Genomic DNA, 22091 nt, shown 5'->3' with positions numbered 1-22091 from the left:
CACGCTAACGCCATGCAGCCCAGAGGTGCTGCACGGACTAAAATCCTTTCATTTTCTCAGTTGATAGCGCGCCTTATGTATGAATTCTGGTTGTGCTTGATGGCCGCGAACCGATTTTATGTGGTACACGGCGCTCAGCAATCTGTCACAAATGTTTGAGTACGACTTTGGTAAGCTACGGAGCTGCACCGCTTGATGGATTGTCGGAGCATTACGGCTGAGCCTCGCGGAGTGATACGTACTGTGCTTCAACGTAATATTACCCTACTGTGTATAAGGACCATAAATGGCACCTGTTAAGAGACGTGGTTGCGAAGCGGATTACAAACTCCAGGCTGTCAGTCACGCAGTACAAGTCGGGAACAGAGCAGCTGTGAAATCTGTCTTTGTTATTGTGCTCAGCGTCTATTAGTTTACATTTTGACTGCACATTTGTGAGCTTTTTGTTATGCACAAAAACAACCTTGTTTTCTTTTATTTATGGAGCATTATTATTTAATAAATGCTCATAATTTATTTTTGAGCAAATTTTATGTACATCTGCTCTATGTTAATAAAAGTGCCTGTGTGACATCTGGGACACAGCTTTGACTAAGAACTCTCTTTTTGTTCTTACTTTATGGCTTTAAAAAATATATATCGAGATATATATCTTATATCGCCATCCAGCTAAAAAATATCGAGATATGAATTTTGGGTCATATTGCCCAGCCCTATTTTAGAGCTCGATTTTTTTGATTCCATATTATCCTACTCAACATAACTCAAGCCGAATCATCTGGCGAAACACCTCAAAGATACGACTCTTGCAAAACCACATGGATCGTCCCTGGAGTTTGACCCGCAGTTCACACATGAACACGCTGCGGTTGTCATTCATGCGTGCTAAAGAAAACAAACATGTTCCTTCTTTCAATTCATAAATAATTTACTGCTCCATATAATTTGTGCCATGTTTACCATCACTCCCTCCTCTCACATCTGGGATTGGATGATATTGCCAAAGATCTCGCTGAGCACAGTTCGTCTCTGCGCTCATCTCTTCTCATACTCTTAGCCCTTAAAAGCAAAGCTCCAAAGACAATGAAATATTGTGCAGATCTGATTGGAAACAGCCTCCATAATGTGAGTTTAGCAATCTCCTTATGTCATTCCACTTTTCAAATAGACCGTTTGAAACATCACAGTAATTTGATTAAAATGGATTGACAGCCTGGTGAGTTACTGTCAGTGAGCCAGTGGGAAAAGAGTGTTTCTGATTTCTCCTGAGGAGAATCCTTCACCTCCCCAGAAGTTCTTTTAATATAAGGGCAGTGCCTTTCATCTGCTCCTCGGAGCGAGGCTCTTAATGCGTTGCAGATTCTTTTCAACTCTGACAATCTTTTACCATCATCTTTTTAGTGGGTTTCTGCATAACATTTCAATTAATATCACATGAAAGTGAAAATATTACCCTGCAACGAAGTCAGTGTAATGTCTGATAATGAATACGCTCATTCCCATTCGTGGGAAAATAACCAGTGAAGAAACTGCAGAATTTCAAAGCAAAGTGTATGCGATTATACTGTAAATGTATTTACTTACTTTGGAAAACATCAGAAGCTCTTCAGTATTTGCCTTCTTGCTTAGAAGAAACCGACTGAAAGCCTGGAAATAGTAAGAAACAATAAGAAAAGATATGATGATTAATGAGCTTAGCATTGATATATTAGCTCTGTTGCTAGCTACCTTGGCTAGCTTTTAACCTCGCTATCACTTTTTATGCTATGTTAGGATTAATATCTCCTTTCTTTTGCTTTACATATAGTTGCATTGATCCTTCTATTTAGCTCTTGACAACAAAGCGGGCAGGCGTATTCCCAAGATGTTTAACTATGGCTTTGATCAGTGTGTTTAGTGCAATGTTCCTCTGGTCATTGGTCCCACTGCTGTGTTGGCAAAGTCTGGCGTTCTCATTCCTATAAAACCAAAACAGCCATTTGTTACAGGATACAACGCTGTGATCTTTGATTAACCCAATTAGCATGAATAAAGATGAGGAAGTAACAATTTCTAAAGATAATACACAACGTAAACATGATGTTAACCAAGCACTGCCGTGGTTGCTGTAAAAATCCCAGTCCTCTGGCCTCTCGCTGCACGATCTGTCTTTCATAGACGACCGGCGCTGACTGCCAAGAACAGCACTCTGGCTGATGTGCCTGGCTCTTGTTAACAGAGGATAGGTTTGTGTCAAGCACAGCTTCTCAGCAGGCAGAGCCAGTTGTTGTTGTGGTTAAAAAAGATTGTGGGAGCATTGTGCAATCGCTCACTGACAGAGATGTCGGGCCGCTATAAATGACACACCTCCGACCAACTGATCCTCTGCCAGCGTGACTCATCTTTTTCTCATGGTGGAGGCCTGACAGAATGCCTTTGAACAGGTGTCCAAAGCTGTTGTTTTCCTTTCTCATCACTATCATCATCATTTTTTTTACATTGTTATTTGTGTATCTGATTTCATCTCCTTTCTCTGTATCCACACACACCCACGCACGAAAACAGTTTCAATTGAACTTTTCGAATAAAAAAGAAACACTGCTAGCCCTCAGTATTTATCATGGCTGAAATGTGCTTGGAGACAAAGTGCCTTTGAATTTGAGCCTGTTCAACATACTTCATGAAAAAATATTGAATTAGATGTTTCATACCGCCTACAGTTTTTTTTTCGCAAGACAACGGGGGTTATATTTCCTTATTGGGATTATTCCTCTGTATTCTGATCCTTATTCAATGGACTTAAACTTTCTTCCAAGCTCAGTGTCACTGAATAACTATCCAGCAACTTTTCACTCTTGAAAGTCTGCCAGCCATTGAGGGGCTGTTTTTAATTGACTGATCGTCCACATGGTTGGAATATTCACGGGCATTGCCACGGGCAAAATTTCTTCTCATCAGAAGCTGCTGGTTGAGCATCTCAGATCTGAAGCCAGTAATTGAATAGATGGGGTTTTGATTGATGCTTAGAGGAAGTCCCTTTCCTATTTAAATATTCATGGCTTTGTAGCCTAAGGGTTAGACGGGAATCCAAAGCAAACCTGTGCACAACAATAGCAGCTCAGAGTTCCTTCTGTCTGCTTCTCATTACAGTAAACACACTTTAGAGCTACCATCCCTCTCCACATTCCTGCTCTCCGCTCCAGTGGGCTCCACCTAACAGAAGGTATTTGGCCTCTGAAGGCAAATCTAAATGTGCAGGATAAATTTTTTTTTTTTAAAAGACAAATTACCCATCATCTTATTATTTCACCACATAAATATCCCCAGAAAAACATGTATCATTCAATTTACTGAATTTCACAAGACACAATGCTTTGTTTTTTTTTTCTAGCAGAGCTTAGATTAAAAGTGACCATAATGCTGCAACGGCTGAAACATGCAATTCATGTTAAAGGTGTTTCCTTTGGCGCCATGTCTCTACTGCTAATGCACTCTTGGTCTCTGATTCCCAGTCAAGTCAATCAGATCATGCATGTTCCCTCCACAGCACAAACTGCCATGGACTCCCTGCGCCAAAAATATCTCTTACCATGAACCATCCGCACACAAAAAAAAGCCGCATTATTCATGATTCAATCTGTGGTTTGGAACAAATCTCCACTGTTATAACACAGGAGGAATAGCTTTAACAAATTGTAACAACCTGTATTAGCATTTGATGGAATCCAAAAGATACATATTTTTCTTCTTGCCTGTGGTGCTATTTATACATCTACGGATGAATGTAGTGTGAGTTTCTCAGTTATTAAGCTGTGGAAGATTTGATCAAGATTTACATGCATAAACCAGCAAAAGAAAACAACCAAACAAATAAAAGTAATCCACAAACCTTGTTGCTGGTGGTTTAATGTAGGCTATCAAACTACACCAGCCAACCATAGCACAGTGCAGAAGGAAGCACATGTACCCATGACAAGACGCCTGTGCTAATGACAGTGTGACAGGATGTAACATTTAATGGTATCCCCCTGAGGTTAGATGTCATTTTAGCACCACACTTTCTTTTCTTGGTGGGTGTACATTACTGTGCAAAAGTCTTGAGCCACCCCGAATTTCTTTATATTTTGCTTCTAAAAATGCCATAGATTACACAGTTTGAGCAGGATAGTACTTTTGCACCAGTATCATGAGTCCCAAAGAGCTATTAGCTAAAAACTTTGCATATCTCAACATGTTGTGCAATGTGTCCTCAAAAAATCAGAGGAAGCTAAACAAGAAAATTTGTATTCCTAAAAATAAAACATCTATATCAAAGTAGTCATACAGGACCTGGACTATTTAAGTTCTTCAGCCCATCCATCTACTGTTTGCTGAGGACTCATTAGACATGATCTCAGTAGAGGGGATGCTGAGGTATGCCAAATTACACAAGAACTGGACAGAAAATCAGTCACAACAGTTCTTTTGGAGGGGGGATGTTTGGAGGTCAGGAAAGAGGTACAACATTGAGTGCTTACATTCATGGTTTGGAACTGGATTTCAACCAGAGTTGGGGACCTTGTCAAAATTAATGTTATTATGAACACAGAGAAGTAGGATCACATTTTGATCCACCCTGCAATACCACCTGGAAAGGGTCTCATTGGCAATAACTTCATTTTTCAGCATGACAATGATCCCAAACACACTTCAAATGCAGGAAAAGCATACCTGGATCAAAAAACACACAATATAACACTATCAGAGCCTGGACCAAACACTATTATTATTATTATTGTTGAAGTAGTGTGGGGTCAAGGCAGCCAGCATTCAAAGTAAAGCTTTGAAATGCCCTTCAAAGACCCGAGAGAACTATTTCTGAAGGCTATTTAAAGAAATGACAAGAAAGCTTACCTAAGAGAGATCGGGCTGTGTTGAAGAATAAAGCTGGTCATACCAAATATTGACTTTCAAGCTCTTTAGAATTGTGCAAACTTTTGCCTTAAATACCGTATTTCCATGTATGTTTGGCCACATTTCAGTGAAACACTGCACTTGCTTCCCATTTTCTAGCAAAATATTTTTTTTAAATGAGGGGTTGCTCAAGACTTTTACACAACACTGTATTTTTAGAACTTACACCAGACAAAAATAAAAACTGGAATTTGCGAGCTGTCTCCTAAGCATACTTGTGTAATCTAATTTCAAACTGAAACAGATAAAATAATGTTCAAAAGAAATCAGATATATTATTATTCAGCAGGTGTCCTGCAAAATATTGGTGTTAAAACGGATAACGATCAAACACTGTTTATCATTTCATCCCAAGCAATCTCAGAAAAACATTATCAGAGGTAAAATTACAAATTTCAGTATCATAGCACTCAAACCATTAACCAACCATCCTCAAAATATGAGCTGCCAACAAATCAAGACTGTCTTTCCAAGAAAACATCTCCTGACCTAAAAAAAAGATGCCTTATTAGTCCAGTAAAATCCCAGCACATTGTCACGTGCAGAATACTGGGTGTCTTGCATATTTTAATCGCTCGTATTAAATTGGGTCTATGACTGTCAGCTTGCAGCGATATAAAAATACACCACAGTCTAGCGAGATTCTGAAAAGTAGAAGGAAAAAAAAAAAAAAGTCAGTTGGAAATAAATCCACCGACTTATAAGCCAACAAACACAGACACAATCTGGGTTGGAGTGAAAGAAGCCCTCGTTGGGAAAACAAGGGGCCATGAATTGTCTGCAGAAGTGTTTTCTGCATGGAATATCTCTTTTCTTTTCACAAACACATTTTTATTCGAGGATTTAATTAAGTGGGTTCGTTTGAGGAGTACTGGGACGCAGCAGAATAATAAAAGCTCTGTCGTACGGCCAAGAGTCAAACAGCATGCTGCTAAATAAACTTCTCACATTTCTGTCATCTAACTTTTCCTTTTTTCGCCATTATGTATAGTTTGTCTGCAGATTTTAACTGATGACTTCTGTAGATATTTTATTTTTTAATGGTCTTTTTTTCTCTCACTGTGCCTGTGCCTTAGCCTAGCATGACAAGTAAGATCAGTGAAAAATGTCACTTGACTACCAGCTGCAGCTTTGAAGTTAGAGACAAAGTGATATGAAACATAATATCCCCAGGGTCCCATTTAGTATTTGGCACAATAAACATTTGCCAAGTCCAATTGTGTGTGACTGATTCTGCTCATATAGGTCTGGCAAAAGAGTCAGTAGTATTATAATTAAAATGACAGGTATTCAGGGAGATGAGTAGGTCTTTGAGGAGTAGGGATGATTTCATTATTCAGTCTCACTGACTCCAGAGAGCACAGATTGCATTGCACACACCACAGAGACTATATTACAGTAAAGCAAGTCATGCTGTCGAACAAAATAAAATAAAGAGATATCATAAATTGGACTTCTTTTACATTTTTTTGCCTCCTGTTTATGAAATCATTCTATTATTTTCACAACATATTTCCTCCTTTCCCCCCCAGAAAATAATCACCACAAGGTCTTTTTTGGAACTGTTCTGGAGATGTAAATCATGCAAGATCTTCATCAGCAGAGTTGTCGTGGAATTGCAGCTGTGCAAATTCTCGTTTTCCCCACTAGAATACAATTTAAATCAGAGGTGTGCGCATGGAGGAAAAAATGCATCATAAAACATAATACATTTTATTTGAGCTGGGCAGAAAGCATCAGAACAATTCGATTTTATCATTAAATCTAGATATGAAAAGGAGAAAATGAAGTAAGACATTTCATCAAGCCTTATCTTAGCGTGATAATGACAAACTTGCTTCTTGGAATTTAGAGTTTGGAGTTCTCCTCCAAGAAAAGAAAAAAGAAGAAAAATCGTTCTTGTGACTGAGCACATTTTTTAATCATTCTCCAAAGCCCACGCTTCAGCCACTTATTATATCACAGCTAAAATGTTCTGATTTATTACATCTTCGAATTTCACAATCTGAGGACAAATTGGTCTCCTCAAAAATGCATGAACATGGCTGAGAAGCACCACATGAGATGAAAATGCATTCCCGATGTTGCAACATGAGAGAATACGGGCACGATGGTGTCACTGCTGATTAGAGGAGATGGCATGTTTTACGACCTGCAATACTGTTACTAATTAGCGGACACTTGATATGGTGTGTTTCATTAGAGGGAGACACAAGCTCTGAAACCCACAGTGTCATTTCTGTTGGTTCAGTTGCTGTAGCTCAAGGTGAAAGAGACACATGGCCCACAGAGTAAATGGGATAAGCATCTCTTCTAACAAGAGGAACAAAAGCGTTGGGAGACGGAATAAGCCTTCATGGCAAAACACTCATAAAGAGGCATGAACTGGCAAGTCCTCGATCTCCACATCTTGAGAAATAATCACTCCCTTCTGGATGTGTTTATGAGGGCAGAGGGGCCTGTGCTATGACGCCTGTACAATATACTGAAGAAGAAGCATGCAATGCAGCTGATCTGAGCCTTGGACTCCTGCAAAAGGGCATGCCTGAAGTGACACTGTGCTGTTGTTTTTGACAGACATGATTTCTGTGTTATGTCACAGAGATGAATGCATTTACAGTCTACTAAAGGGTGAAGGCAAAATAATTACAGTGAGCCAGTGTGTGAATAAATCAAAAGCACCATGCACTGTTTCACTTTACAGCTATAGCTTTGTAACAGTAGGTGTCCACATTTATTTAGTACAAATACAAAGAGAGAGAGAGCGAGAAATGAAGGAAGCAGGTATAGTAGTGGCCAGAGTTTACATCTGCTTATCGTGGGCAAACATCTCATGGTAATTTGGGGCTTTTACTGATTTCTTTGAACTGCTGTCTTTCCAGTGTGGGATGATTGTACAGCACACACCTTTAATGGCATTAAAAACACAAACTGGGTGCACAGGTTTGAATTTTTTGAGGGAATTTTCTCTGATCCACACTGGATCAAAAGTATACATACAGACTCAAATATATACATACCCTCATATAAATGTTTTAATAAGTGATGCTGAAAGATCTACAAAAATGTTCAATTTGGCAAGGCCAAGGCCTATTAACTTCTCATTATTGATCATGATTGACTACAACTGGTAGTTTCTTTCTTTAATACAAAACTAATTTATTTTGTAGCATTCATTGAATTGACCAATAATCAGAACAATAGGAAAGGAAGGAACTCAGGAAGGTTATTTAGATAGGTCACCACTTTTCCAAGGTACCACTTTTCCAAGAAGCCACAAACTAAGAGGAAATCGGATGTTCAGGAAAAACCCAGAAACCCCAAAGCTCAAGCCTGCCATGAACTGGAAACTGCTGGAACACCAGCATCGCTGTCACCAGTGACATTGCTGTGGACTAAGACGGTGCTGACCAAGAAAGAATCCCCTGCTGCCCACATAGATGAAATAGATGAGGCCATAAATGAAACAAATATTGAGCTATATGGCTACAATGACAAAAGGTTTGCTGGATGAGTAAAAGTGAGACTTTCACACCTGAGAATGCTGTAAAACATGGTGGTGGTACCATCATGCCCCGGGTCTGATTCCCTACCTGTGGGACTGGTACGCAAAGTGGATGGAATAATGAAGAAGTGGGGCTATCTCCAAATTCTTCAACAGCTAAAAAGCTGAAACTTGAACAGAGTTGGGTGTTCCAACAGGACAGTGATGCCAAACACTCAAAACTCAAAACAGGTTTTGGAATGTATAAAACAGGCTAATATCAAAGAGTGATCAAATATTCAGAAGTTTGTTCACGGCTACTAAAAGCATCTGGTTGAGGTGCAACTTGCTAAGGGACATTTTACCTGCTATTAGTGGATGTGTTTGAACCCTGTCTGGATTAGAGAAGATTTTAAGTCACTGAAGATCTATGCTGTACAAGTATTCCACCCTGGGAGAAGAAAAAAGTCTAATGGAATCACTAATAGCTTCAAAATTATCATGACATCCATCCCTGTGATGAGTTAATGAAAACAACTTTAAATTTGCACAAAAAAATCATATCCAAGATTTGCAGTAAAAGAAAAAAAAACATATTTGTCCCTTGGCACATACTTATTTTTTTTTTTTTTTTTTTTTTTTTTTTTTTCTTAAATGACATCAGAAACAGCAGTATGCGACATTACGTGATGGCAGAGCTTCAGTTCATCCTTTGTCATTTTTTTTTTTTTTAAATAAATAGGACAGGGGGAATGAATGAGAGAGAGAGAGGGGGAGAGAAAGAAAGAAAACCAAAGGGGAGAAGAGACGGTGAGAAGGGGGGGGAAGAGAGAGAAGAAAAAAAAACTCCTGGGTCACCTGTATGGAGAAAAAAAAAAAAAAAAAAAAAAACAACAAACAAACAAAAACAAACAGAGGAGACAGCAAACAACAAAGAGCAACATAATAATAGAGAAAACAAAGCACCATCACAATAAACTAGCTAGTCATAGATATCAGTATTTACTAAGTAATAAACGATATTGTGCAGCACGCAAGATAGACAGCGCACAGTGTGCTTTGAGGCAGCAGCCAAGAAAGCTTTAGTCCGCGTCTGTGAATACCCATGTGTGCATACCTGTGTGGATCAGCATGCTTGCATTCCAAAGGTTTCTCCATGTAATGATCTGCTAGGGAGTGTGGGGGGGGCCACAGCCCCGTCCTCCAGGGTGTGAAGCGGGTATGGAGGAGATCAAAACTCCAGACATCCAGAGGCCCCCAGAACACAAGAGACCATGGAAGACCAACAGAGGGGCAGCCGCGCCACTGTCCCAGTAAGAGCTGAGGAGAGTCCCAGATGAGGGCTCGCCCAGCAGCCGCGGAGCAGAAGTCAGGGGGAGTTGCAGTGACGCGCCCGTGAGCTCCGCCGGCCCCCAGCTGCGCCTGAGTGACCGAGCCCTAGGCCGAGAGGCCGGGGGCACCCCACCTCCAAAGGGGCCCGAGCGAGCCCCAGGCCCCAGGCCCCGACAAGCGGCCGCCAAGGAGTGAGCCGGTGTGCACCCGGACGCCCACCCCCAGACACAAAAGAACCACCAACACACCGACACCTGAGGGAGTCCGCCACCGGCAGGGGAAGTGGTGGTGGGTGGAGATAGGCCTCCAAACCTTGGAGGACCTGAGGTGTCCCCAGAGAGGTGGCGTCTGATACCCAACCTGACATATAGACACAGACATACAGGCACACACAGACACAAACATCCATTCCCACCCTCATGCTCTCATATGCACTCACTCCACACTCAACCAACGTGGAGACAGACATAAAGAGACGCTGTACACACAATCACACTCCCCAAGCGTACTCTACAAACCGGGTCTAGGTACCCTTGCCCCTGGAGGGGGGAATTGCACCCAGACCCAGGTGGTGTTACCCTTTTCCCTGCGGTGGGGAGAGGCAGACCACCCCGACTCCGCAGCAGCAGGGAGGCCCCACACCCCAGACCGCAGTCGGACGGCCAACTCCTCCTACTAGCCCTCCCGCTCCAGCAGGCCGCAGAGAATGGGGGTGGGAGAAGACTCCAAACCTCCCTCCACCCGCTCATTGTAGTGTTGATGCATATGTGTTCTAAGGTGCAATTAAAACCCAGGAGGGCATGGAGCTACCTGCCAAGGAGCAGCAGGTAAGCGCATAGTCCCTCCTGCTAACCCTCAATGACTAAGTGTATTTAAAATTGAGAGGTGGGCAACGACGTCAGGGGTGAGGTATACACCCTGATGGTGATTTGGACTCCGTGATTGTGCCCACCCCCAAGATCCTATATGTATGTGTAATGAGAGTGTGAATAATGTGAATGTCTAAGTTGTGGGATAAAATTGAGGCACATACTTATTGTTAAGTCCAAGGAAAAGAAGAGGTGAGTTGAGTCCAGCTCCTCTGTGACTGCAGCAGATTCCAGTGAAAGCTCTGATTCAAATGACTAGAGCTTTGCTCAGGGTCATGGATTCTGGACATCAAGCTGCATGCAATCACCGCTTAAAACAGCACCAAACACATGTTTTTCTAAAGGAGACCAGTGACAGGTAGAAAATTTTCAATCAGGGTCCCCAGACTGAAGCAAGGTTCTAGAAAAGAGTATATTTGTAAAATTAGCAAAAGGGTAGGAAAATTTAAATTGTAAGCCCCAGTTCTTGGCAATGCTGAACTATATTTTATAAATAGCAGCATTATTGTTTTGCTGCTATTGTGGCAATTTTTCATGTCTTTGTTCCATTCTCTTTTTTGGTCATTTTCCATGTTTTTCCCTTGTTTGTCTTCATTTGATTGACTTTCCAACAAGAAGCTTCAAGTGCCACTTCAAACAGACGTATGCCTGTTTGGTCATCCATCCATGATACTAATAAAACAACTACCGTGCCATCTCCTCCTTCATCGCTTAAAACAGAGAGGGAGACAGCACCACAATGCTGTGGAATGTTGGGATTAAAACCACAATCTGTTGACTTTACAATGAAATTATATGGACACAGATTTTCAAAGCATGACATGTTGCAAAACAAGAAAGAATCTGTAAAATACTTCAGCGGGTATGAGGTATGTCATGTGAGCAGCAGTTACCACAGGATTAGGAGAGGGTGGATTTATTCTCCAGTGGAGGTTAGAATAATTCCTTGTCAAATCCAGGGATGTGTATATTTTGTCCACCCTTTCTAAAACAGCTCGTTCAAGCTGATGGATATAGTAAGAGCGCATGACATGCAGAGGATTTTCTATTCTCTTTTATGATCGCTATGGCATTGTTTTCCATCTGAGCCCCTCTCAGCCTCTAGGGAAGCCAGGCATGTGTTTATTTGTCAGGAGCCCATTTGTAATAGATCCATATTTCAAAACAAAAGCAACCCATCAAAGTGTTTATTTTAATCGGTACGTCCTAGTCAGGAAAGCAATCGTGTTACAATGAGGAAATGAGTTTTGAAACATGAAAGAACAAAAGAAAAGTAAGGATTTTCTGACACCTGATACAGTGGAATATGAATTAGGATCCATTTAGAGGATAACTGGCTCATATAAAAACAAGTATAACTGATTAGTCTGTATCCAGACTGGTTTTAGGAATTGAAGCCTCCATACATGATATGAAGATTACTTTTTAATTTACTTTTCTTGCAGTCGGATTTACGTTTGGATCAGGAGAATTCCTCTGAGAATTTGATCAGAAGAGTTGCATTAACCTTGTTCTAGACGAGGAGGGCTTTACGTGCTGCTGCCAGCTTGTTAAAAAGTGAGGGAGAATGTCAAGGAAAGGAACACGTGGATATACTATTCCCAGTGGAACCGCCCAGACTTTAAGAGACGAATGTGCTCCATTTTTTTTATTAATGGCTTTTGCTATCAATATATTTTTATTAAATATGAAAAGTTCTCTAACAAACAGTGCCAGTGACCTGAAATGCCATAAAATTTCCTGGAACACAACTCGGAAGTGAAATAAAACTGTGTTTGCTATTGCTGGTTCAGAGTCTGTGCTGTTGTTCAAAGGTGTCTTTGACTTCGTTACCTGAACTGGTGCCAAAGCAAAGCTAAGATTTTGATTTATTTCCTACATATGACCTTTGCATAATATATTAAAGGGCTGTTACAAATAGATCTTCCATTTTAGCCAACGTTACGCAAGTGGAGCAACAGCAGAGCCCGAATGGAAGCTGGGGCAGGACGCCACACTATGTACTGTAATGGAATCCAGGTTATGACCTATTTTTGTTTATATTCACCTTTGCATGCCATGTCTGCAGCAGTTCCTTTGCTGACATTTATGAGGCCTGTGATGAATGTGAATGGCTGTTGCAACTTTTGTCTTCTGCTGAGAAGGGCCTAATGTTAGTCTGTCTAGTGTCTGTACCAACCACAAAGCAGCCTGACCTGTGCAAACCTGGGGACATGGCATCCAGATTTCCATCTCCAGCTGCCTTGTAGAACCACAGGACTACTTCCTCCACTTAGTTTCCTAATTTATCAGCCACCCCCTCCCTCATCACACACAGTGATCCCCATAACCAAAACCTCTCCTTTGATATTGAAAAACCAGAGTTCGTCACTTCCCCCACTTCCTATCACACTGAGGCAAATGACATTGACGGTAATTATTTGCCGTGTGAAGGTGTTCTCTCGAGTTACTTCTGATCTGACTTTAATCGGAATCTAAAGGTGTGATCGCAAACAGGCCGAGAATGAGCCAAAATTTCACAGGGATATCTGTGGAACTCATTTATGCCGGTGCCTGGACTTTGCTTCGAGGTGTGGATGGGAAACGAGAAATAACATTTAGCGGCTGCAGCTGAGAGTAGATCTATCACTCTGCCAACTGTGCTCTCTCATCCCTCCTTGGGCTCGGATGAGAGCTTTAACCTTGAGGGCAAGGCGGTGGTGAACATATGCAAGTAATTTGTACAGAATAAATAACAGGATGATCTTTTGACAGTCAGCGCAGCCGCTCTGGGCTTTATTATTGGCACACAGCTCTCTGGGGACAACAGTGCCAAGCTTCGAGGTGTCACTATGGAGACCTGGAGCTGCTTTTGATACTCATTACAGCTTAAGTGCTTAGTGGATGGAGCTCACACATCACTATATCATCGCAGGTTTTGCCAAAAAGAAATTTATATACAGAATTGTTATTAATAAGAGTTGATAATAAAAAAACCCCAATATGATTTAGAGGTTCTTTTACCGTACAGAGGTTAAAACATACGTGTGAAAATGCTCACTCAGTTAAACAAGACTTGACATTCACACACCATTACATATGATGGGTGGGGAGCTATTTGGGAAATGTCTAATACCATGTGAGAAGTGGATCAGTGGAAACAAACATCTCTTTCCTCCCCCACCTTTTTTTTCCATTGATTGAATCATTCCTCTCGGCTATCAAAGCCAAGCGAAAATCTCATAGAAAGATAAACCTTAACACCAGATCAGTCATTCTCGTCACCGCGTCGGATGACCTCGCCAGCGCAGGTACAGATTATGGATCGGCTCATTTCCCGTATATGAGGCAAAAAACAGATGGATTGCATATTAAAAGACTTTAGACGTGCCAGTGGTCATTTATAAAAGCTTAAAAAGTGGGTTGGAGGTGACATTCTTTCAGGAAGGAGAAAGATTTAAAATGGCATGATTTCCCAAAGGCCTCAGTAACCAAATCTCACTTGGAGAGAAAACTCGGAGTGAAATATAACCATCATAGATTTGTGTGATTTGTTCTGTGTATGGATTCAGAAAAGTTCGGATCAGCGAGGGGTCTGTGCAATAAAACCTCAGCGTAGCTCAGGGTTGAGATTCTCATTGGATAATGTTGGCTACGGAGGACAAAAAAATAGCCCATTAGATAATTTAATTACCTGGACAATGGATGCATGAGTGTTTGCGATTAAATGCTCAATTCAGCCAGCATTTTGAATATTGATATGGATGTAATTCTTGCTGGAACCTCGCTCTGGCTCAGCGGTTGGAATGAAAACATTGCCTGATGCTTTACAGAGATTAATAACAACCACCACCGCACATTTACACTGGATAGATGGGAGAAGAACATTTTATCAGACATCTGTTCAACCCAACCAATCGGAGACACTTGGACCTGAAGCTCCCTCGCAGAACCAAATAAAGCCGTGAATTGTTGCTAACACTGAACAGTGACTCGTGGTGGACTGTCATCCAAGAATACCACATAAAACCAAATCATTCATATAAAGCTCTGCTGTCCCTGCGGCTTTGAGCTGGGCCTTCAGAGCTTATAAAGGGGATAGCAAAGCCCTTTAAGAGACTTTGTGGCCTCTGGGGTTAAGGTAACAGCTAATTGTTCTGCTCGGGTTCTGAAGATATTCGCAATGAGCTCATGAATCGAGCATGTAACTTATGCATCAAGCCACATCCTCTCATTCTTCTCATGCAGCATGCACCCTGTGATTTATGGCTGGACAGTGGCCTGTAGAGGTGTTGGATTCAATGAAATACAAGGGAGAACATCTGGAAAGCCCATTAGCTCCAAATCACAGCTTGAGCCACTTTGATAGTGAGATGCAAGCCTGGAATGGACATGCTGGTGCACACTGAGGGACACTGAGAATTTCTCATCGAACAGACATGAGAAGAGAGGGTTGTTCATATTTTAAGTAGCTCAATATTAATGGTCCTACTTAAAGCACCAGGTGAGCTAACAAGAGCCTTAAATGAGCCTCTTCCATGTGTTCCTAATGTCTCCCAGATGTGGAGTACTTCAGTCCTGTTGGCGTCCTTGGTTGGAAGCAAGAGCGCCTCCTAATCTGAAAAATGAAAAGGCCTTGATAGGATAAAGAATCCATTCTAAAGCTGCGTGACACAGCCAGTGTTACACAAGTCATTCTAGTCAAGGATAATTGGGTAAGGAGAGCATCGGCAGGGTGTGTCTGAACAAGGTACCTCTGCCTCCACTCATCTCAGGCCCGACATAAGACCGTGGGGAGGTGTGTTGAAATACAACCCTGTCACCATTCATCCTCACCCCCTCGGTGCAACAATGACTCGCATGCAGTCTGCTTTTCATTTAAGGGAATTACCTTTGGGAGGCCAGAAGACGTCTTCAAACTTGCTCTGTGTGTGTTCTTCTCATCCCTGCAGAGCTGTCTCATTAACACAGGCTTGGTTTAGCGTAGCCATCTCTGTCCTGCTGAAGCCTGCAGCCTGCCGAATGGAAGCTGAATGTAATGACTCACACACAGACACACACACTCACATTATAAAGATCCTGCACACCCTCCCCGGTTACAGCAGCACTCCTCCGGTCGTTGCAGCTTACACTGCCAGCCTCTCAAACGAGAGGACTGTGATACTGAGGCCACTTAAGGCTGAGAGTGAGAGAACAGAAGAGGCAGGAGGGAGAGCCGGGTGTTGTGTGAAGTAAAAAGAGTAGCACTGGATTAGTCTAAATTATGACTTTCATGAGATTTTGCGATGATGTGCGCAGCTTACCTAATGAGGTTTTTGACACGGTACATAAGTTCTTATTGCTTTGCAGTCTGAAGTCTGACCTGTTGTCTTAACTTCAGTTTGGAGTGGAACAGCTATTACTCTTTTCCTGTGTAAAACTTGTTTTACTGCCGCTGAAAAAGCCCTAATTAGTCAATCATCAGTAGGGTGGCTACTTCCTTAAGAGCACTTAAGAGTTCAGGCGTCGTCTCACCGGGGTGTGGCTCATATCATTTACATTTCATTAAAGCATGCTGCGAGACGTCACCGATTTCTCCAGTAAACCGTGAGTTTCCATGAAGCAAGCACATGGGTGGGTTTGGGGTGTGTGTGTGTGTGTGTGTGTGTGGGGGGGGGGGGGGGGGGGGGGGGGGGGGGGACGTGTCACCCATCAGGAGCTGTCAGAGGATAGAATCCAGATCCTTGGCCAGGAGAGGCCAGGCCAGCCAGCTGTCACCTCGCTGACACTGGCTGAGACCATCCATCTGGCTGAGAGAGGCCCACCATGGGTGGGTGGAGAGAAACTCGCCAGATCCCAGACTGTATGCACATGAAGGTAGGAATGTACACATACAAGCAGACATTTTTTGTTAGCGCACAGACACGGGGACAAACATTTAAGGGCATTCATGCAAGCGCTCTTCTACGCGTGCACGCCTACGGGAACTTGCACAATGTGGCAGAGCTATTTTGAGTAATCACCAGCCACCAGCGCAATCTGTGCTGCTGTCCACATGAATCACTCCCTCACAGACAGATCCAGGAAATAGACGTGACACGCTGCCATCAAGCTGAACAGAGACAAATAAACAATTATAACATGTAGCGCTCACTTTCACATACAGCAACACCCTGTATCAGAGAGTGATTTTCAACAACAGGAGGTTGTTTTTTTTTTTTTTGTTCTGCACACCTATGCATCATTATAGCTTACTTTAAAGCTCCTCTGCTGGCGGTAATGATTGAACGAGTGGCAAGCTTCTTCTAATCCAAATTTAGACACGCTACAGTCGTAGATCTACCTCTTTGTTCGGTTTTTCCTGGAATTTTTAGTGCAGTAATTTGCTTGAGTAAAACATCTTTGCTACACATCGGATGAGAATGTAACTCATCTACCCTGGCACACCAAAATAAAAGGGATCACTGAAGTTGCCAGACATATGGAGAGCATTTGGAGATATTCAGATTCCCTGGCGACCACAGCAGAGACAGGAAGAGTGTTGTACATCTTGTTTTCGTAACAACTAATTTCAAAAACTTAAATGGCCGCAATTGTTCCCAAAATTCTTTTAACCAAAAGAAGCTTATGATTAATTTACTGTTTTCAATTTTTTTTTAAGTTTAAAATCAGTTTTGACTTGACATATACACGGATTTTGACTGAAAGGCGTATCATTGATGATTGCCTTTAGCATTCATAATGACAGCAATTTGAATCAGAGCTGGGTTTTTCAGTAAAGCTCCTTTTTTCTGTGAGGGAGAAAGAAAAAAAATCAATTGCCCAATACAGGGTTTATATGCCAGTCATCTCTTTAGCTTTTTATCTGCTGTACTGTAAAAATCTTGATTTTCAAGACCTTTAGATGTTTAGATTCTTATCCATCATGTAATACAGCATGGGAGACGTTTTTTGGCCCTAAATTCACCCTTGTAGCATGAAAAATACACAGAGAGAGTCATAAATATCTATTATCAGTGATATAAAGGACAAGGAGTTCAGCATCAAATAGTATGGATTCCGCAGAGGCCTGATCTCAGCTTCATTAAGTCAGTCTGGGATTACACGAAGAGAGAAAAGCAAGCGAGACAGCCTGAATCCACAGGAGAACTGAGGCAAGTTCTTGGAACAACTTACCTGCCAAGTAATTTTAAAGCAAAGTGCATCATGGAGAACCGGTGGTGTATTAAAGGCAAAGGGCAAACAGGCAAAATATTTATTTCATTATTTGCTTTCGCTGTCCTTTGTTTGAAGTTAACTGATAGATCAGACCTACAGCTTTACTTCACATGATGCTACAGTCAAAGCATCTGTTACATTTTTGTTTACTGTAGCACTGAATTTGTTGAATGATTGCTCCGAACGATGCTCCTTTATGTGAGGACTTCATTAGAGGGGCTCTGGTATTGTAGCAAACAGCAGGGTATGTAATGAAAGCTAAAACAGTATTAAAGTAGAAAAGTACAACATCAGACTAGCAGTGCTTACCCAGCGCTATAGCCCCTAGCACATTATTTCTAATAAGAGAGGTTATCAGCAAGAGTACAGTATATGACTCTCTACACACTTCAATCCGGATGTTCTTCTGGTGAAGTCATTGCAGTTTCTTATCACACTATCGCACACACTGAGACAAGAGGCACCACTGAGCCATGGGAAATGTTACGGAAAACACACAGGGCAGACTGGAGAAGGTAAAGACAAACAGAGGACGAGATTGGGAAACAAAGATCAATGATAATGTGATCTGATGACATATGCAGTTAAGTGAGTCGTTCCCCTCTGGTGGTCTCGCCATCGACCGACTCCGAGCCGAAGACAGCGAATTTTGTTTGGCTTGGCTTTAATCTTCCCATCAGACGATATGAAGCAGGCATTGTGCTGCAAGTGTTTTCCATTTTGCCACGAGAGAATTGTGTCAGGTTTTGCAAGTGCACAAGCAAAGATACGTCAGCGTGGCACTCTGACAGGCAGCTTGTTCAAATAAAGAACTGGAGCTTAGCACCTCTGCTGTTGAGAAACAAAATTAAAGCGATTCCCTTTGCTGCTTCTCAGAAACTGTCTGTCCATGGTGCTGAATTCATGCATTTATACATTTCTAATGTATTTCTAATGCTGTTTCCCTCCTCAGTTAATTAGCAATGGCTGCTGGAGAGTTTGAAAAATGGTTTTTGCTTTGCAAAGTAAGCTTGGATGGACCTTATGTTTGACAAACAGTGGTGATTGTTTGAAACTGTGTGAAATCTGATGCGTACAGCATGTAAATCAAAGTGCAAATGTGATAGTCATCAATTTTATTTTTCTCTTTCAAGGGCTGTTAATGCTTTGCAGCGCATTTGTCACTTTGAAATGCTTACATGCTCACAACGACAATGCTAACACGCCTTTGTTTTGAACGCCTCATGTTTCCCATCTTCACCACTATAAATATTCATCTGGTGATCAGGACCAAACGCGAAGCTTAGGCTGGTGGTAATATGTTTTTTAAGGAACTTTTAAACAATAGTATAGAAGTGCAGCTGAAAGTTTATACTAAATCAAATCAGTGTGTGCCGATTTCTTTAATCTACCACTTGATGGTGACTTCAGAACAAGCCAGTCCTCATAAACGCTGATGCTAAAATACTGACCTATCCAAAAGCTACTGTCCTTTGTAGCTATAGTTTTACATTTTAATAAGGCTTGAAGTTATGCATTATTTTATGTTTTCCTGCTTTATGTGACAGGTAGGTGCTAACTTTGCTTCCAGCTGTCTGCCACAACTCACCCTTTGACCTTGTTTGTGTCGTTGGAGCATTTTTAATGTAATTTTCTTGCAAGTAATAAGACCTGCTGTGTGATAACTACACAAACAGACCATCCAGGAAGTCTGTGCTCCAGTTTTTGTGTGTGTGCTAATATTTTGATCTTCATTTAGGTCTAATTTTTGGGTACCTGTGTAACAGATGAAAAGTCACGATGGTTCAGTCAAACTGTCACATGCAGTTTGTGATTTCTTCACCCAAACCAAAACTGCTATTTAAATTAATGCTTTGAAATGGTTGACAAAAGACATACTCTTCATACCATATAAATGAGACATGTTTCTAAAGCAAATTATCCAAAGGAACCATAAAAAAAGCATTGAAGAAAATACTATCTGATTTCACTATAGATTTGGAACTCGGTTCCAGCTTCCCACACCCCTGAACTGGATAAGCAAAGAAGAAAACAGATGGATGGATGCATCAGAAGGCAAATAATTGGGAAGATCTATGACAGTGAAAGTGTGCATGTACAAAAAATGCTTCAAAGTCTAGCCAGACCATAAGGACTTGCTCTAAGAATTTTTTTTCTTATTTTTAAGTGTAACAGATGTGTGAAGGAATCCACCGTGACGCTGCTACCATGCACACCTTCACTGACCCTGCAGGTCTAACAGCAATTTATTTTGATTATTAAAGTCAACAGTAATACATCAATAATCTGTTTGTGCTGTTCAGAGAAAAGCAAACAGTAGATAGCACTGTTAAATTAAATTCTTTATTAGCAGCATAATGACAACGTTAAACCTTCACAAATCTCTATGATCTGTATGTCCAATCCCCCCCCCCCCACACACACACCCACACCCAATCACACAGCAAGGCCTCATTCATTAAGAGACACCAAGATAAAGCTATGGGAATTATTCCTTACTACTGAGATCATTTTTGGTTCAGGGAGGACAACCAAACAAGTTTCATTCTTCTACCTTGCACTTATTTTATCTATCCCATTTGTAGCCCTTATAGGTATGTAAGTAGGATATTAATGAGTGTTTCCACTGTGTGCTTACTACCGTGGGTATAATAATCCTTTTGCCTTGGGCACGCTTGAATTTTACATGATGACCAAATGTTAGTAAAGCATAGAGGCTGAATTCTGCCAAGTATAGTCATAAACATCCTCACCCAAGAGGAAAAGCCTGTATGATGAAGTATAATAATAACAGTGAAAAACAATGCTTTGGCTTTGGTATTAATGCTGGAACAGCGGAGGGTCTGAAGACAAATCAAGCCTTAACAGAGGCCTTTTATAGAGATAGGCAAGAACAGGATATTATTTCATTATTATGTCTCAGCTTCACTTAACAATTTAGCCACATCATTACAGTGGCGCCCAGGTTGCAGTGTCACAGTAAAGTATGGCCCAGAGAGAGAGCCAAGAACTTTTACTGAGCTGATATTAATTGATTTGTCCTGATCTACCCAGGCCTGGCCTCCCTGGGCTCAGCCTCCTCAGTGGAGCAGTGCCAAGGCTCTGTCCTAACTCTGCATAAAAATAAATGAGAAGCTCTGGGGCTAGTCTCTAAAGCCAGAGGATATTGTTCGATTTCACGTCAGCCCTCCAGGAGGCAATTTAAACAACCCAGCATGCTAATCAACCTGGTATAAAAAGCAGTTCTGGAGGGTAGCCCATTCTTCTTTTTTTCTCACTCTCTCTTACTGCAACAAGGCCAAAAGGACATAAACAATCCAAGGGGAAAGTGTAATTGGGCCAGTGTCTATGCAGGCACTATCACACTCCAGCGTAATCTCGCTATATGAAGTGACACAGAGAACGACTTCTTCTTACAATAAAGGGCATGCCTCGGCCAGTTGTACAATATAATAGGTTGACAAACCATTTTTCAAAATACAGGAAAACCTTAAAATGCCCTTCTGCTGTAACAATCAATACTGAGAATCAATTCCTACAAACAAAGACTGTTAATGTGAAAAAAAACAAAGCAACTCCTCTAGAAGATTATAAGGTAGGATGCGAGAGTCCGTGTTTCTGCTGCCATCGACACAGCATCTCAGTTGAACTCGTTCGGAGAGGCAGAGACCAGCGCCAACAAATAATTCAAACCTCTAATATTCCCCTGCTTTTTGTTATAGCCGTAGAAATATGATAGCGTTCATTCTCCGCTTGTGCCATGAACCCACGGGTCACATGGTAGCAGATCACAGACTTCTGTGTGACTCAGAGGTTAAACTAATCATGAATGACTTTCTCACATGGCCCACGCAGTGCCCTTAGAAATCTACACCAGCTTGTCATCCAGCGGTGGGTCGAACCTGCCTTTCATGTATTTGCATCACTGAGCGGTTTAGATGGCCTGATGGTTATGCTTCTCGTGTCACTGACCTGCTCCTCGCTGAATTCACCGTTAGCTATGCAGTCCTTTATTTCCATGGAGTGATGAAACTGTCTATTTCACTGATAAGCTGTGAAAGACATCCTTTCAACATCAGTCTGGATTCATGCAGATCTTCACAATGCATTTATGCAACACTTCACAGGTACACTACCCTGATCTCAACCACACATCTGAATGTTTGAATGTTTAAAAAATGACATTAAATACATTTCTGAAAATCAATATTTCATCGTTGTATGTTTCTCAGTTTATGTTTTCCTGCCTTTAGAGAAACAAATGTCCTTCAACCATCTCAATACTGAAGTCTAAAAAA

Source organism: Rhamphochromis longiceps, linkage group LG16 (genome assembly GCF_057381845.1).
Source record: "Rhamphochromis longiceps isolate RC_006_pf linkage group LG16, R_longiceps_female_GT1.1, whole genome shotgun sequence".
Lineage (NCBI taxonomy): Eukaryota > Metazoa > Chordata > Actinopteri > Cichliformes > Cichlidae > Rhamphochromis > Rhamphochromis longiceps.
The sequence above is the reverse complement of the archived record's forward strand: the minus strand, read 5'-3'. Positions refer to the sequence as shown.